Below are 13,693 nucleotides of genomic sequence, written 5' to 3'. Positions count from 1 at the left end.
TCGGCTGTCAGTAGCAAAGCATTCTGGGATAGCTAATGGGACAGACCCCCAGGGCCGCCTCGGACGAAGGACGGCCCCTGACAGGTGAGCTGGAGGTGTGAGAATAAAAGGTCACCCATCCATATTGAGTCGAGTCAAATAAAGAGCTGCTCTCTGCTTCTGAAATGATAAACTGTTAGAAGTGGATAATGTAAATCCACTCTGATTAAACGGGATGATAATGACGGATTTATGGGATTTAAGGTGAAGCCAAGGCGGCATTAGCTGGGGGGGGGTATATGAGGTGTGAAACAAGCTGAGTGCATGATTTAAAAACAGCATCAACGCCTCACAGTTCAAAAGAAAAAGGTGAATTTTAAGTTAGAAACATCATGTTTGACCTGTGAGCTTGTGCATCTCCAGAGAATCCCAAACACTTTCAACCCTCCATTTATCTGACTCCAGATTTAACCCTCTTTCTTCATCCTCCACACGTGAGCGCCATCCTACCATACGTCTGTGATTTCACCTTCCCTGTAACCACGTGGCTGCAGCGTTCACTGAGTTTTCTCTCCCCTGAACACGTGTGAACACGCATGTGAACATCTGAGCTGATCAGCTAAACTGTTCCCATATGTCGCCCTGAGGGGAGCAGCAGCTGGAGTTTCACCGCTCTCTCTGCAGGCTGGGGGTGACACCGGGCTCGCAGGGTGCTGACAGCCTGTCATTCACACTGTCTGCTCCCAAAAACACACCACAATCTTTGAAAAGTCAGAGCACAGGCACAGAGAGAAGAAGTGTTTGTGTGCAGAAAGCAGAAAGGAAAGCAGGTAAGAGACAGAGTGAGCAGTAGTTTGGTGTTTCCTGAGCACTGACCTGCACACACAGCAAACACAGCACCGGTCAGCCTCTCATCTTCTTTCTCCTCTCACATTTCACTCTCCAGCTCCTTCCTCTCTGCCTTTTCAAGTTGGTCCCTCCGTTCAATCTGAGGAGAAAGTCCTCTGCAGAGGAAGAGGGAGAAGTCTTCCTCTCTTTCTTCTTTTTCTTTACTTCCTCCTTGTTCTTTTGTGCACCAGCTGAAATCTGCACCTCCTCCTGCTCTTCCACTGCAACAACACCTCCCCACACACTCCGGGCTGAGGGAGAGGAGGAGAAAAATAACACAGAGAGGAGGAGAGAGAGATAGTCTGCTCCGTCACCTCGTCTCTCTCCTGTTCAAATTTAGCTGGATCTCGGGCTGCAAGGCGAACTCTACTGGGCATGCCCACAACCGAAAGGCACACTTTGTAATGCTCACTTCCTCTCTTGTTCTTGCCTTCTCCCCCCTTCCTCCCTCCTCCCTCACAGCCCTCCCGTCGCTCTCCCCTCTCTCCCTGCAGCTCCCACTTCAGCGGGGAGCAGGAATGCTGCTCGGACCAAAGTCCACCCGACTCCAAGACAAAAACATTTTAAAAAAGCAAAACAAACTCTGAAGAAGAGTAAAGAAAAAGCTCCATTAAAGAAGAATTATTTGCTCTAAGAGCTAAATATGAACATTTCTCTATGTTTCAGCTTAATCCAAATCCCTGTAACTCAATCACATAAACACATGATGGCCGTCTAGACATCAGTGATGTAATATTTAATCCAAAACTAACGGACGTGTCACTCAAAACTGCGACGCCATCAGAAAAGGTCAATGTGATGATGAAATGAGGTCCTGCCACAGTTTCTACTCGACTGAGATTTAAAAAAAAAAAAAAAAAACATGGCGTCTCTTTTTTTAACACTTCATCACCTCTTCAGCTCACTGTTTTTAAATGACAGGACTTCAAATAAAAGCTTTATTTCCAAAGAACCTGACTGATCCATATTTTTTTTAAATGTTAAAGATTAAATCAAAAAGTTTAGGAAATAATTTAATGTGTTTGTTTTTGCTCACTTTTCGAGATTAGACTCTTTCATCTCTTTTACAACATTGTCTTCAAATTTTTCAGTTTCACAAAAAGACAAACTTTTAAAACGACATTTTTACTTTTTACAGCACACTCACTAGAAACTGTCATCTTCTACATCAATTTTCCACTGTAAAACCAAGTCATTCTGTTGTATTCTTTTTGTCATTTTTACTGAAGTGTTTTTGCCAGTTACAAGAATACAAACATTTCACACACATCGGTAAAAGGATTTAAACACATTAAGAATCTTTTAAGCAACACTTAAATCTTAAACAGGCAAACAGATTATTTTAATACCTGCAGATTTTTTCTGTCAGGTTTAGATTGAAAAAGGATTTTTCCAGACATAATTTTTCTTCCTTTTTGAGGCTACAGCAACCCCCAGCCTACCACCATAAATTTATCAATGTTACATTTTAACTTACGTTTTCAAATTTGCACTGACAATAAATACAATCATTATAATTTATATTGATAATAATAAATAATGATGAAAATCAAGGCTGTCAGCATTAAGAAATCTTGACTATCACAAAAGTTAACATTTGTCAATTACATAGTTTAACCAGAGCTGGCCACAAGAATATTTTAAGGGTAAATGAATATAAGCCAGGATCTCTTGCAGGATTGTCTGAAAATATTTCAAAAAAGAAAACTTTCAGACGCAGAGCTTTTGGGCAGGGTAAAATGCTCTGGACATATTTTGTTATACTGGCTGTCAAACAGAACATAATTTGAATTTTTAGCATCTGTTAAATGATAATTGCACATGGTATGAAAGTATCAGCTGTTTAAAAAAAAAGAAAAGAAAAAAAAATGAATCAATTTTTTAGGAGTTTGGTGAGACAGGACACTGTGATCGACTCTCTGTTGGTGTTGGAATATTTTGACTTGCAAAAAAACTTGGAGTTACAGCCATTTAGCTTTTCCATGACATTTACATTGTCTTGCTTTGTAGGGCTACATCTCATGCTTGTGTTTACCAAAGTGAACCATAAATCACTGGAAAGTGTGAATTCTTAGCTTTCTAATGTCATTTGATTTTTTCTGATTGAACAAACTGTGGTGGAGTTACGGTAAAAACTCTCTGGCTAACATAAAAATAGAGCTGATGCTGTGGCAGTAGGTTAAGCTTAACAGCTGTTACATCTTTAAACTGAGGAGATCAGTGATTTATGTTTGTGAAAAAGAGTCTGCAGATCTGCTTCCTCTCAGTTTGTTTGTGTCATCGCCATTGATGCATTCATCTGATTCCCAAATTAATGCAGTATCTGATTTTAAACCCATACTACTTTGTCCCTTTCAGCACACCGTAGTCAAGCTGTGGCAACGTTTTCCTGCTGCTTTCTGCCACTTAGTTGGACAAAAAAAACAGCATCACTGCACTCATAAATGACACTTTTCACACTATAATGTTTCATAGCTGACAAGTCAAAAGTAAGTTTGTGTTAAACAGAATTAAAACATCACAAAAGTATTTTAAATTATCTCCTGTTCTAAGTTGTGTTTTTGGACCAGTGTAGAATTTATTTGAATGATTAATCTAAAATTCAGGGAAAAGTAGATTTTAGAGCATTATTTTAATACCCAAAGGAGACTATGTTAAGAATTAATTTTCATTGTTTGTAAAGACTTAAAAAAAAAAAAAAGCTAAATAAAATCATTGTAAACTTGAAAATTAAAAGCACAGTTAACTTGTGAAATTCAGGGATAATTCATTTTCAATCATGACATCCGTTAAAATTATTTTTTAATAAATATGAACATTAATATTTATATGATTTTATTAACATGGTTAAAAAGCATAAAAAAGATTAAAACAATAAAAATGTGTTTGACTAAAGAGACAGTGAGTTTTAATGAATATTTCAGCATAGCATTTGTGTTAAAATGCCAGAGTTAGCCTTGAAGCTAGTTTTCGTCACCATAATAATAGGATACTATAAAGACAAAACAAAGCATAACTTATCAAACAGATGTTAATATATTTCTATAACTAGTGAACCAAGCAGCAGATCTGCTCAGGGAGGAAAGAGGGAAATGATACACTCAGGGATTCGGTCATTTAAAGCTTTGAAGTTTTAAAGTTGAATTTACCTCAGAAATCAGCAGGAAGTTGAGGATCAGAGTTTTGTGATCTAATGAATCCAGGTGCAGCATTTTGGACCAGCTAAAGGTGGAGAAGAGAAGCCTGAGGTTACGTTGGATATCGCAAGTAGTTATACATTTCTGGTGTTTTAGTTTCCACCCTTTTTCTGTCTTATAACTGTCTCATGATTGTCAAAACAAACACACACAGTGATTTTTTTTTTTTTTTTTTAAAGCAGCAGAGCACTTTTGTTTCCTCTGCTCGGCGTGTGACGTACTGCTTCAGAGCGTCAGCCTCGTGCTATCTCAGGCTCCCCACGCTGACCCAGATTCTCCCTGAAAACTATCGGGACACTTTGTGTTCCAAACAGGCGGAGGACTGAGGGGAGAGAAGCTGGTTCACACAGACAGACGGAGAGAGGAGAGAGAAGCAGTCAGAAAAACTCAGCCACTAAATTGATAAAAGGAAATGCAAATTAAAGAGAAATCCAGTTTGTAAAGAAGAATAAAGCTGCAGATTTAAAGCTCAGAGAAAACTCTTTTAAACATGACCCTGTTTAAATTCTCATCACATAAAAACAGAAATGACAGGAGTTCCAGTGAATTCTGCAGCCCAAAGCCAAGGCATCCATTATTTTGCACCATCCTATTGTGTGTCTGCTGGTGACATCGTTACATAACCTGCAGCAGAAACAGGATCGCACCACATATGCAGCCATGAAATGGTAGCTTGAGGTTTTTTTTTCTAACATTATCTTGTTTTCTTCTTATGCAACAGTGAGCTAAGACTTCAGGCTTGCCAGCACTTTTACTTATTATGTCATGATGCAAGGGAAAGAAAAAGAGGTGAAGCATGCAGGTTGACAGACACATCAATAATCCAGCTGGTTTGCCCAAGTTTAAATAAACCAGTGTAAAATAACAACTCAAGCATTGCTCCAAACAATTTCTTTGATGTAAGGAACAATATCTTTGCTAATTCTCCAGACAGGGACTTCACAGTACATGATCCTCCAAGAAGACTGTCAGAGCGATAGGTTTAACTATAAAGAGAGACCTTAGTCTCTAAAAGGAAAAATCATGTTGGGCCAGTATTTCTTATGAAGGCAATAAAAAAAACAACATTTTCCATGTAAAAACTAAGAGTCAAAACTTTAGACCTTCAACAGCTTCCTGAATGCTGCAAAGATTTTTTTTTTCTTTTTAATTTTTGTGTGTGAAATATAAATATACACACAAATATATTTGGACTAATGTTTTTTTGTTGTTGTTTTGTTTGTTTGTTTTTAGTTTAGTTTTGTTTTTTTGTTGTTGTTGTTGGTTTTTTGTTTGTTTTTCTTATGTTTTTTGTTTTGTTTTGTTTTATTTTTGTTTTTGTTTTTGTTTTTTTTGTTTTTTTGGGGGGGGGTCCAAATCAATTTTGAAATGTAAAGAATAAATGCTTTGCTTAAATTCAAAATTGTTAGTTTTTACAGTATTCATGGTTTAAAAACTGCACAGCATTTCAACTTTGGTTGCACAAAGTCCTGAGGTAGACTGTAGAGAAAAATAACATCAAATTTAACACAAATCTCATCATTATTTTAATTGAACTTAAATCTATCCAATTGCCTAGCAATCATTAATTTTTTGTCTCCAAACTGAAATATTGTTAATTTAAATATTTTTTCCAGTCTTAAAATATCTTGTAAGTAGTTTCTTGTTAATGTAGGTTTTGGATAACAGTATTCCCATCCATAATTGAAAAGATAACATAAAATGAAAATGAAATTTGTTTGGCATGGTAGTTTCTTGATTTTGACAATATCTAGTTTGAGTTTTATTGATTCTTAAAATTTATATTTTGTTTAATCATAATAAGTACATCATAATAAGTCCAGTCATAAATGTAGGGACACTGGGGCTGATGAATGGACTCTATCTGTCAGAGCTTTGTGAATCCTCTCTGTTGAGTCAACATTGCTATCCTGTCAACATTCTGAGCAGAGAGTAATCCATCTGGCCCATCTGAAGGGTGGAGATAGGGGCCAGGTGGAGGAGGAGCTGGACGTTCAGACGGCTCCAGGATTGACCCCCTCAGGTCAGAGGTCATGGGAAACAGTGGGTCAGTATGAAGATGAGAGGTCAATGTCACGGCTGGATAAGCCTGAGCCGCATGTGTCCGGGCTGAGGACGGTTGATGGAGCGATTGGGGGAGTGTGGGGGGGGGCTGGAAGTGTGACAGGATCAAAATGAAAGCTGCAAAGTCGAACAAAGGGAAGAGAGGAGCCGGTGGAGCCTGAAGAAGTCACAGTCGAGGTGCACGGGAGGAATGCAAGGTCCAGAGTTTACTGAGCAGGAGTTGAGAGTTAAGACAAAGACGTTTAAACTCCTAAAGCACAGACTGGGGTAATGACAGATGGATGAATTTAAATAACGATTCTTTATTTGAGAGGAGGAATAAAATGTTGCACATATGCCTTTGTTTCTGTGACGGAGAGCTAAAGCAGAGAAAGTGACCATAAGAAAGCCTCAGGTAACAGAGTATAAATAGCATCACAGTCTGTGCAGGATGCAGACAGGCTCCTAAAGTGGGTTAAGGGTTTTTTTTCTTCTTCTTCTCCTTTTTTTTTTACAAGAATTCAGGACAGCCTAAAAAATTATCTTCTCTCACCTGCAGGGATGAGTTTAAAAAATACATACATGTAGAAGTGGGGGTGTTTTATATTCTGTATCAGTGAAGAAACCAGTTGGTTCAATAAATTTGAAGCACACATCAAAGCTGTAAAAAAAAAAAAAGATGAGCAGAAACTGTTTTTATTCTTATACTGAGAAAAACTGGAGTCATTGCTCTTGGACCTAAACACTACCTGGTACCCAGCACCACTGTTAGGAGTCATCCTATCTCAGAGCAAGGCAGAGCAACTGGTTCATGCTTTGGTTGGACTACCTCTTCGATCCGGCCCAACGAGTCCATCAGGACCCTTTAACTGGCTCAGACTGCTGCAGCTAGGGTACCACCCAGGACCAGGACCAGGAGCAAAGAGCGCATCTCCAGTGGTTTCTTCTCTTCACTGGCTCCAGAATTCAAAATCCTTCTTCTGACCTACACAGACCTCTCAGCTCCCAATAACAAAGGTTTACCCTCCAATGAAGTGAAGCACAAAGTGAAGCACTGACCAAACCAACCTCGCCAAAAAACATGCAAAAAACACAGAGAAAAAAAAACTATGTCTAAACGAAAACACTGAGGGACTGAAAACGCTGTAGTAAGCATGCCAGGCCTATAGGTAGTGATATAACTAACTTCTCCAGTGGCAGCTTTTGGTAGATCTCTACTGAAGAAGTTGGGCCAATCAGCTGATGGATTGAGTAATGCTTAGTGCAGAAGTGGAGCAACATATGCACATTTTGTTAAAAGACAGTCTGCAGATTCAGCAGCACAAGCACAACACGGTAATCCACAACGATCATAACAGCATTACTGTTGTACTGTTTGATGCACATGCGCGAAGTGGGGCGTGACGTCAGAGTTTCCACCGAAAACTCCGGCTTACCGTTTACGGCCCATAAAACAGAATCAGTTCATACACCGAGGTAATGTGTCCTGTCTGAGAGGCAGTGCCAAACTGAAGGTTTCAAGTTCACCTATCAACAAATATCACCTTCAGGATTGAACTCTTCTTATTTTAATAGTTTTGCAACAAAGCTGCAAATAAGATTGACATCTTATTTATTCTTTCATTTTTTTATGTTTTTAATCAATAAATAAAGAATGTATATTCGGTTTTGATTGGTGTCCAACAGGTCCTCTTCGGTCAGACCCTCTCTGACATGTAAAGACAGTTTCAGACTCATCACAAGATGCCAAAAGATGCATTGTTAACCAGGCCAGTGGGGCTAATATATCTGCTCCAGCACATATTTTTCTGGTGTTTATGGATCAAAAAAACTTTTTTTAACATGCTGCCAACAGTGCTGAGGGTGATTTAGAAATGTGGTCATCATGTAGCAGAACGGCAGCCTGTTAGTAAATGATGCTAGGCTAGAATAAAAAAATTCAGTTTCTCAAATGTTCAGTTGTGGCCATCTCCTAAAGTCAAATAATCACTGTTAGATTGCATGTGAAAATATCCATTTTACAGCCTGGTATTTAAAAAAAGAGGCTCATTAACTCAGCAGCAACTGTCTGGTGGGGATCCCTCATTACAAACAAGCAGGCATCTTAATACCCTGGCAATGCATTTTCTGGTCTTGTCACATAAATATAATGTCTAAAAGACATTTTTCTTTACAAAATAAAATGAGAAACACACTTGCTCTGATTTTAGTTTTAGCAGTGTAGAAACAAGTAACAAGAAGACAGAGGTAAAAACAGTACTGATGGATAGTGCACAGTTTCTGTATTGCAGAAAAAAAGTGTATGAATACCAAAAGTCCTATCATAGAAGTATTCTTTGTAAAGCTGCTGGTGATGTCAGTTTTAGGCTGGCTCTTTTCACTCACATGGTCCTCAGAGCGACTAACAAACCTCTGAGTTAACTCTAACTGAACCCAACCCCACATGATTGTTCATAAATGTGTTCTTTCTGATCACACCGTACCACGCTGGTTCTGCAGCCTCCCGCCATCAACTACAAAACACACAAATTGGCCTCGGCTGTGTGAGACCCATCTGAGCCTGAGGCTGCAGACCACACCAGCCTGCTCCTCTTAGTTCAATACTGACTCATTAGCCCTCTCACCCGGGGTCTCTGAGGACCTGTGACCCCGGCTTTTGTCTGGCTTGGACCTATCCTGACGAGATCCCCGGCCCCAAACAAAGCCCTGTCATTAACTCCGGCTCGGCTGCCCTCTTGGCCACAACCTCGGCCCCAACAGACCGTCTGGAGTGAAATGAGGAGGGTCAGACAAACATGAGGCAACGTTCGTCAACCTTAACCCCCGAAGACTACCAGCCTGCCCTCACGCACCCGCCTGATGTCTGAGGAGGGCTGGGAGGGACAAGCTGTTAGTAAGGGGACAAGGAAGGGTGTCTGTCCACCTGCTCCTCAGCAAACGCAGATGAGTGTGTGATAGTATGTGAGTAAGTGAGTGTGTGTGTGTGTGTGTGTGTGTGTGTGTGTGTTTTCGAGGCAATAATGATGGTGAATGAGTCGTTTGTTTTCTTATTCTCTGAGTCAATAAACCAATAACAAGTGGCTGAAGAACGCACAGACATGTTGAACTTGTTAAGAAGTGTGCAGACTGTATTCTAATGTGGTGCTGCCTTACATCCACTCTTTTTGAGAGACAATATATTAAATTAAATTAATCACGTAATTTACGTGTAAGGACTGGCTGTGGAACTCATGTACTGATGGGTTGGAAAATATAAACCAAACATGATCAAATTACATCCAAAAAAAAGTTTAGACTAGACTTGACTGCTCGAAATCTACTCCTGATTTACTTTTTATTTTTCTTTGACTGCTTCTACAATTTTTTACTCAGAGTTTTTGTTGTTGAGAGGCTTTTCAAGAGGCAAACAGGCAAAGGTTTTTTTTTTAAGTAGTAAACACACCTTTCTGTGTCTTTAAGCCCCCTGGGTCATCTTGGAAAGTCATTAAGTCGCCTGTCTTCCTTTGAATTTTAGATAAGTCTGAGATTTATCAGTCTTAAATTTTCATTCCAGTTAAAACACTTTGGAAGGAATAAAATGTTCAGCCTTTTTTTTGCAACTTCTTCACAGGACAAAAATCAGCATCATGATGTGTAATGCATGCTAAAAAATCCATGCAAAATGTCCAGTCATTCAAAAGTATTCATTAATTCTGCACAGTAGTGTTGATGTCTAAGTGCTGGGTGTTGATGGACTTGGTTATAAGCTTTCATAGAGATAACGTACTGAAAGCATCATCGGTGAATTAATGAATAATAATAATGAGGTGTTGGGATGCAGACGGACTGAAAGTGGAGGAGATAAAGGATGCAGTGGGTAATAACACCACAGACTCTGAATACAACTGAGAAACAAAAATGAGGCACGAGAATCCTCTCGATGCCTCTAAATGACCCTTTAGCTAATGGAGCACTAGCACCACCCTCTGGACTGTATAGGTACTACAACTAGAAAGGTAGAGGGAGCCACTCAGTTGTTTCTATGCAAGGAGGATGAAGCTTTGTTTCATAAGTAATGTCTGAACAGCCAGCCCAGTCTTGAGAGTTTAAAGAGAATGAGAGATGCTGCGTCCTGCCATAAACTGTTAGGAAAGACTTGATGTGGACTCAAGCAGCAACCTCCGGTCTGGGAATATGAGACAATGCGGAAGCGCTAAAATCTGCTGTTTATCGAGTGTTGGCTTGAGGCTGGCTCAGGAAGTAGCGGAAGTCACAAACACACCAAGTCAAAAAAAGCTGTTTTCAAAGCAGAAATTAACCTATTTACAGCCTGGTTCAAAAAACGTCTCTTGTCTGAGTCACTAATTTTACTAACAGCACCCTCTGTACGGGGGTGAATTTTTTTTCTTACTCAGCTGTTTGTAGGATATTAAGAACGCGAGCTCCCCCAATAAGAGGCACAGCTGAGGGTCACGTGACCGACAGGCACCCTATGGCGAAGCCCTTGCCACTGCCAATATGGCCGCTACAGCCAATGTGCCTTATTTCCAGTTTTAGAAATAGACGGGTGACGTTGGCGAGACTACGTCCATGTTTTATACAGTCTATGTGTGGACCCCACTTCCCATGAGCACCATCATCCACAGTCATATTTCCTTATCATTTGAAAGGTGACGACAGTCAAACTTTGTAAACTCAGTTAATAGTTGTGTGTCCAGAAGGTGAGCAGACGATCTGTTTAGTGTTCCTCACAGCCCCGTGAGCTGAGAGGCATCTGTAATGTGTAACATTTGTGAATCCTGGTCATATCCTACCATTGCTAATCTACAAACTCCAACCTCACCAAGCAGCACAAACATAACCTTGCTCTTCATTTGAACTGACAACAGTGAGATTATTTTAAGATGACTGATAAAGTCCTCTCAGGGTTTTGAAACTGTGCATTTTATCTATTGATGTACAGTAAATACAAAAACAATTGATAAATTTGTTTTTAAACCTTGCAGATACAAAATCCGGCCTCAGTTTTCTGCTTTTCTTTGGTGCCACATGACCCCTGAGGTTAAGGATTATCCACAGCAACATGAGCGTAAACATTCTTCATCTTTATGCCAGTGTCACTCCTCCAAGCACAGAGATTCACCTGTTTGTCTGCTTATGAAGAAGTTCAAACACTAATCTGAATATGACGATATCCGCTTCTCTGGATGTTGTATTTTTCCTGTTGCTCTAATGTCTGTTTTTGTTGGTGGCTGTAAGTTATGTTTAACCACCACAAGGGAGAGTGATGGGGTCATCAGCCCCTGACATTGATTTTTTAAGGGTTGTTAGGCACAAATTTTGGGAACCCCTTCATTAGAGGAATATTAAAGAGTGTATTTGCTCTAACACACATCTCAATCTGTTATTTTATGTTATTTAACAATACCTGTGTGCGGCATGTCCCTCTTTATCCAAATTAAACCTAAAAAAATGTTTCATTCAACTATACAATGGCACACATTCATCTGGAGTTAGCTGATCACTAGTATGGGCTTCCTTCAACTGCATCAAATTGATGTGACAGCATAAATGCTTCACCTACACCTCCATCCATCCAGCCATCAATCCATCCATCAGGTGAAATGTACATAAAACAATTTTGATAGCATTAAATTCTGACAGCACAGACACAACCACACTCATTACACCCTCAGTTCACTTTTAATGCCCAAGGGTTAGAAATGTAACCAACCACATGGCCCATAACGGAAGACAGACTAGCGTAAAAAGTTTGCTCTGACTTTCCCAAACCATCCCTGACATCAATACGAAAAGTAAAAGAAAAGAGGGAAAGGAAAGAGCACAGATGCCTAACGAGAGCAGTTGTTTCTGCTGGAAAAATAACATTAACTGTTTGTCTCTACCTTGATGAAGTTTCTGGGTCAGGGGCCCTCCTCAGATGCTTCTTTCACAACTTCTCTGTCCTTCAAAGACTTCAGAAACGGACTCCTGGACCTTCATCTCCCACGCTTTATGGTTTCTTCCTCAGGTGAAAACAGTTAACGTCATTAATTACCAGCCGTTTTTGTGCGTTGGTTTTGAGCTAATTGGCTAATGGTTGACAGCTGTCCACCCCCACGTGACAGGTTTACGCTGCGGGTCCAGCGCGGCCAGCGGCCAGTAGAGGAACTGCGATGAGTTAAAGTCAGTCTGTTCCTTTCAGAGATCTGTTAAAATGAATCTGACAGGTCATGCTTTTAAGAGAGATGAGACGGGGGCGTCTGACTCTCCTGAACTTTCTACCCTATTGAAGCACTTGGCATCAAGTGCCATACATCATCTTTAGGAGAACCTTTAACTCTGCCTTATTTAAGATCCCACTTGAATTAAAAAAAAAAAAAAAAAAGTCTGACAATGTATGTGCTGAGATTTGTGCAACTAGGGACAATGTTTGAATTTTATAGGATTTGAAAAGTATGATCTGAAATTGAATTTAATCTTTTGAAATTGAAATTTATATAGCCTACTTGAAAATTCAAACTTTGTTATCCCTTAAAAGAGGTTGTGAGGACTATTGGGAAAAGCTGTTTTTTGGGGGGTGGATAAAAACTTTGTTTTCCATGAGCACTTGTGCACACACTGCCATGAGGAAGTGACTCTTACAAAGGCGTATTTGATTGAACTAAATGAAAGGACATCAGATCTTCTCGTTAAAAGTACTTTCTTCGTTAAGACAACTTTTCACAGGATGCATTGCAGGCTGTAATGTATAATTCAATAGTTGTGTAGGCTACTCCTGTGGTAATCCTGACAGTGACTTCAATTTAAAGGTACAAAACTCTATTTCAGTTCAGCATGACATGACCATATCATCATCTGTGCAGGGCTGGGGCCACCAGGTGGCTGGGGGAAGCACCAGCTACGTCTGGAATCTGCTAAATTTAATAGTTATGCCCTCCTTTACAGTCTTCCCTACCTGGACCCCCAAAGACAAAGATTCTGGACAAGTCCCTGCATCTAGGTTCGTGAGGAAGAGTAATCAAGCACAGATTCACAGAAATCCTCTTCCATCTGTAAAAACTCCTTTGCTGTCTGTGGCTGTACCCCCACCTGGGATGAAGCCTGAAATTGTTGAGTAGAAAAGATTTGAGCTGCACTTGCACAAAGATATTTGTTTTAAAGAGATGAATAAATCACATTAGTGCTGATAGGAACAGTGATGACAGTGGATCGTGCTCTATCTGCTTTTGCTCTCCATACAGGCCCCAAAGCCTGCTCAAACCTGATTGGTTGATATGTCTCACATTACAAACAGAAACCAGAGCTCTTACAGCATCAACACCTTGACGCTTAGGTGTAGATTTTAATTTTCTGCATGATGTGTAGGGAAATCAGAGTAGTCCTGACTTACCTGCTCAGTTGTGGTCTGGCAGTACAGCAGGAGCTCCTCTTGCTGAAGCAGGACGGCATCTCTGAGCAGCATTTCCTCATCAAGCTCTACTTTTATAGTCTGGGTTCTGCAGGACATGCAGAGCAAAATGGGGGGATAGATTTCCAAGAAGACAAAACCTGTCTTCAATTGATCGGACATTGAAAAAATAAATACAGTGTCATCGATGATGCTC

At 40.0% G+C, this 13,693-nt stretch overlaps 1 long non-coding RNA gene across 2 annotated transcripts in view; it reads right to left on the bottom strand.

Annotated features, from left to right (window-relative positions):
* LOC141797654 (uncharacterized) overlaps positions 1-12,104 on the bottom strand; it is a 147,902-nt gene extending 135,798 nt beyond the window's left edge. Inside the window, exons 1-4 of one of the 2 annotated variants that reach the window (XR_012599098.1) lie at positions 11,993-12,104; positions 4,286-4,401; positions 4,017-4,089; positions 856-1,118 (exon numbers count right to left, since the gene is read on the bottom strand). This is a non-coding gene — a long non-coding RNA (uncharacterized LOC141797654). The remainder of the gene's footprint in view (positions 1-855; positions 1,119-4,016; positions 4,090-4,285; positions 4,402-11,992) is intronic. The other variant, XR_012599099.1, reaches the window with a different exon arrangement.
* Positions 12,105-13,693: the final 1,589 nt, after the last annotated feature.

The sequence above is a fragment of the Halichoeres trimaculatus genome, unplaced genomic scaffold, assembly GCF_033239565.1.
Source record: "Halichoeres trimaculatus isolate MK-OKI-2021-1 unplaced genomic scaffold, fHalTri1.1 fHalTri1_scaffold_9, whole genome shotgun sequence".
Taxonomy (NCBI): domain Eukaryota; kingdom Metazoa; phylum Chordata; class Actinopteri; order Labriformes; family Labridae; genus Halichoeres; species Halichoeres trimaculatus.
The sequence above is the reverse complement of the archived record's forward strand: the minus strand, read 5'-3'. Positions and strand labels throughout refer to the sequence as shown.